This window comes from Penaeus japonicus, unplaced genomic scaffold (genome assembly GCF_977035675.1).
Source record: "Penaeus japonicus unplaced genomic scaffold, GWHDUDI00000001_assembly GWHDUDI00000033, whole genome shotgun sequence".
Taxonomy (NCBI): domain Eukaryota; kingdom Metazoa; phylum Arthropoda; class Malacostraca; order Decapoda; family Penaeidae; genus Penaeus; species Penaeus japonicus.
Genome location: NW_028234435.1, coordinates 2,068,111 through 2,073,110, shown reverse-complemented (window position 1 = coordinate 2,073,110; position 5,000 = coordinate 2,068,111).

Genomic DNA, 5,000 nt, shown 5'->3' with positions numbered 1-5,000 from the left:
ATTATTATTATTATCTTTTTATTGTCATTTATTATTATTGTTTTATTTTATTTTTTTGGTCTTTGTATTTTCCAATTGGTTTTAGAATTTTCCTTGATAGTGAGGATGAACATCAGATGGATTATTGTTACTATTATTATTATCATAATCACTGTTGTTAAATTATAATGATGATAATTATTATTATCATTATTATTATCATCATCATCATTACTATTAATAATACCATTCTATTTATCATTGTTATTGCTTTTATAATTATCATCAGTGTAATCATTATTATCGTTATTGTTATCATTACTAATCATCATTGTTATCATCATCATTCTAGTTATTATTATTCTCATTGTTATTATCATACTCCTTATTATTCGTATTGTTATTATCGTTCCCATTATTATTTACATTATTTTTATCCTTTTTTACTATTTTCATTATTCTCATTATCGTTAATATCATTTTTGTTTTCATTATTATAATTCTTATTGATATCATTATCATTACTATTATCAACATTATTATCATCATGATTTTCATTTTTAATATCATCACCATTATCATTTTGATAATTAAAATCATTATCATTATTACTGTTGTTACCCTCATCATTTTATTATTAGCATTAATATAATGATCATCATCATCATTATCATTATTATCCTTATCCTTATTACCCCAGTTATCACGTCACTATTATAAATATCTTATCATTACTGTGCGACTATTATTAGCATTATTATCATTATCATCTTATCTCGACATATCTGTATTCAGAGAAAAGAGAAAGAGAACACGAAAAAAAAAAAAAAAAAGTTCAAACGGTTTTGAAGCTGTTAATTAATTTATGATATAGGCTACTGATTCGCTCTTATCATTTGATATCTGTTCATTACCATATTTATTAAAGATTTTCTATTAGCAGTTGAAATGACATTATCATTTTATTGTATACTGATTACAGAGCAAATTATTTTCGCTCGCTAATTACCAGAGATATTAAATAAATTTAATTTATTATTTTCCATGACTTATCGATTCGTAAGGTCGTAGAGACAACTGTAGTGAACATATTTGTGAGGCAATAGCAGCTTATTTGTATTTTTTTTTTTAATTTCATCCCCCCCCTCTCCCAATTTATTTTCTCTCTGCATTCCCTCCCTTTATCTATTTTCCTTTCCCTTCCTCCATCTCTCTGTCTCTCTGTCTGTCTTCGTCTCTCTCTTTCGCGCGCGCTCTTTCTCTCTCCTGTGTGTGTGTATGTATGTATGTGCATCTGTTTTCTCTCTCTCTCTCTCTCTCTCTCTCTCTCTCTCTCTCTCTCTCTCTATCCCTCTGTATGTATGTGTGTGCAAGTGTGTTTATGTGTGTTTGCCTCTGCATATCCCTCTATCCTCATCTACCCTCTTCTATCCCTCCGTCATCCCCTCTATCTCTCTCAAATTTTCTTCCCCTTCCCTCTCTCTCACTCTCCTTCTCTCTCTCTCTCTCTCTATCTCATCTCATTCTGGACCAGCCTTCGCCCTCGTCACGCCAACACCACCATCATCATTATTGCAAACAACAGCAACAGTATGAGGTGCATGGTAGACTATGAGAATTGCATGAGAAAACCACCATCTGTTCGTCTCCCCTTCCCTCCTCCTCCTCCTCCTCCTCCTCCTCCTCCTCCTCCTCCTCCTCCTCCTCCTCCTCCTCCTCCTCCTCCTCTTCCTTCCCCTTTCTCTCATCTCTTGTTTTTCACTTCGGGTTTACTGCTCTTTTCTTTCATATTTTCATTTTATTATCGTAATACTTTTGTTTTATCAATTTGTTGATTTCGTTTTAATTTGTTGTTTGTTTGAATATTTTTTGTTGTTTTTAATCTTTCCAATAAGTGTTTATCTCTTTATTTCCTGATTCTTTAGCTCTCGTACTCGTACAGATTTTCTTTTCTTCTTTTCTTTGCTCTTTGTGTGTTTGTTTGTCGGTCTCTGTCTTCATCTCCCCTTTTCTTACATGCAAGCATTTATTCCTTATTCCTTCTGGCTGGCTTTCCAAGAATGAAAAAGCCACCCAAATATACATGTATAAACCTTTTTAGTTGCTGAGAAAATGTCGAAGGAACCTCAGGGGACCCAGGATGGATAAAAGAACGGCACAGAAAACGGGAAAAGGATTTCGAAAATTAGGAGAAAGAGAAAATGGGCTTCACCATAGAAAACGTTGGAAGGGGAGACCTATCAAATTACTGTCCAACCTGTGGCTGGGCCGAGCCGTGTTTGGAGGGCCGTAAGCCGACAACACGTCACAGCATGTCACGTGATTCCCATGTGGCTTGAAGGCTGAGGAGGAAAAAAGGGCCAAGAGAAGGAATAAGTAGGAGCATAAGGCAGGTCTTGCGGGTTACGAGGAGGAGGAGGGGGGAGGGGAGGAGGGGGGAGGGCGTGCAGACGGGGAGGAGCGTATATGGCCGAAGGGAAAAGCAGGTTGGTTGAGGAAGCCACAGAGGCAGGCTGGGGGAGGGGGGCCCACGGGATGGGGGGCCCACGGAGGTTAACATAAGAGGCAAGACTAGGTAAAAGTTTCGACTAAGATAAAATATACCAAGATTTACCAAAAGTTGAGATGAAATGAATCAAAGCAAAAATATACGAAAAGTTGAAATTAGATAAAAAACAAATGAATAGGGATATACCAATTCTGACTTGACACATGACACACACACACACATACAACGACAACACGATACACCGCAACGCTTTAGATTTCATACATACACACACACATCACACACACACACAGACATACATACACACACACGTCTTGTACCCAATATTATGTTTATTATATATATATATATATTTATTTATATATGTATTGTAATATTATATATATATAGATATATCTTATACGTCTAATATATCTTATATATCATATATATATTATTATATATACATAATACATATACATATAAGCATATTCAACCCATGTTCTTCATATCGTGTTTATCCTGATTCCCCTTTGCCATCTCCTCAATGAGCTCCTGGAGGCGGCATAGCCCAGTGGGAGGCGCTGGCGGACGAGCGCGCCCCCGCCAGCCGGTTCCCAGCTGATTCGGCTGTGAGTGAGTACTGGCCTCGGCCGGGGTCAGGGTCGTTGCGGTGAGCATCCTGCCGCAAGTCTCCTCGGCTTAGTATGCATGATTCTCCGCATGATGGCATGATTCAGCCCTTCCAACCATTGCTGTTTTGTTGTGTTTGTTTTTTCTCCGTTATATTTTCTCATCCTTCTTTCCCAGCTCTTTCCTTCTCGTCCTCTCCCTTCACATTCCCTCGTTTTTCTCCCAGCCGTTCCTTCCCATATCACTTTTCTTCCTATCTACCTTCTTCGTCCTTTCTCACATATCCTTATCTTTCTCTATCGCTCTCCCTTCAACTCTTCCTTCCTTCTTTCTTCCTTCCGTCCCCCTGTCCTAATGCTCTCCTTTTCCATTCCTTCCCTAGTCTCTTCTTCCTTTCCGTTCTTCTTTTCAACTATGCCTTTCCTTTTACCTTTTACATTTCCTTCCTCCCTTTCTCTTCTTTCCTTTCCTCTCCCTCTCGCCCCTCTCCACATCATCCACTCTTCTCTCTTTGTTTCCTTTCTTCTCCCTTTCCTTCCTCCTTTTCTCTTCTTCTCCCTTTCCCTCTTCTTCTCCTTCTCTAATCCCCTCTTGCCCCCACCTCACCCCCTTCTTCTCAACTCTTCTCCCTCTTCCTCTCCTTATCCTCTTCCTTTTCACGTATTTTCCTCTTCCTCCCCTTCTTATCTCCTACGCAGCTCTTCCGTCGACTTCGACCACATAAGAATCCGGTTCCCTCAAGAAGCTGGCCATAACGCCTCGCTAAAGTATGCACTCGAAACCAACTTACAAATATGTGTGTGTGAGGAAGGGAGGAAGGGAGAGAGGGAGTGAGGGAGGGAGGGAGAGGGAGGGAGAGAGAGAGGGAGGGAGGGAAGGAGGGAGGGAGGGAGGGAGGGAGAGAGGGAGGGAGGGAGAGAGAGAGGGAGGGAGGGAGAGAGGTAGAGAGAGAGGGAGGGAGGGAGGGAGGGAGGGAGAGAAGGAGGGAGGGAGAGGGGGAGGGAATGAGGGGTACACCCGGCACAGGGTACAAAAGTGGATATGAAGGGGGGAGTAGGGCGGAAAGAGAGAGGGAGGGAAAAATGAAGATGAGGGGAGATGGGGAATAAAGGGGGGGGGGGGAGACAGAAGGATAGGAATGGTAAGGAGAGGCGGAGAGAGGGAAGGATGAATGAAGGAGAAATGAAGAGGGGGAAATAAAGAGTGGGAGAGGGGAAGGAAGAAAAGAACAAGAGAGGGAAATGGAAAGAGAAAGAGAGAGAGAAAAGGAGGGAAGAGAGATTGAGGTGATGAGAGAGAGAGAGAGAGAGAGAGAGAGAGAGAGAGAGAGAGAGAGAGAGAGAGAAAGAAAGACAGAGACAGAGAGAACGAGACAGAGAAAAAGAGAAAGAGAAAGAGAGATAGAGAGAACGAGAGAAAAAGAGACAGACAGAGAAAGAGGTGGGGGTGGGGAGGGAAGACGGGAGAGGGGGTAAGGAAAGAGGGAGAGCCTGAGGTAATGTAGATGGGGTTTCCTTGTCCACCGGTGGCTGGGACCTCCGGCTGTGGATACCTGAGTGTATGAGCGTGCTTGCGTGCGTGCGTGCGTGCGTGTGTGTGAGTCCTCGTGCGTGCGAGGGTGTTTCTTTGTGTCTTTGTGCATTTCTGCCTTTATATGCTTTGGATTTTTCTCTTTGTTTGCTTATAGTATGAGTTGGAACATATACAGGAATTTCCTACATGGTTCAGCTACTCAAGCTTTGTACTTATGGATTGTATGTAGATAGATAGATAGATAGATAGATAATAGATAGATAGATAGATAGATAGATAGATAGTGATAGATAGATAGATTGATAGATAGAAAGAAAGTAGATAGATGGATAAAAAAATATATTATTTGATATATTTGCATAGTATA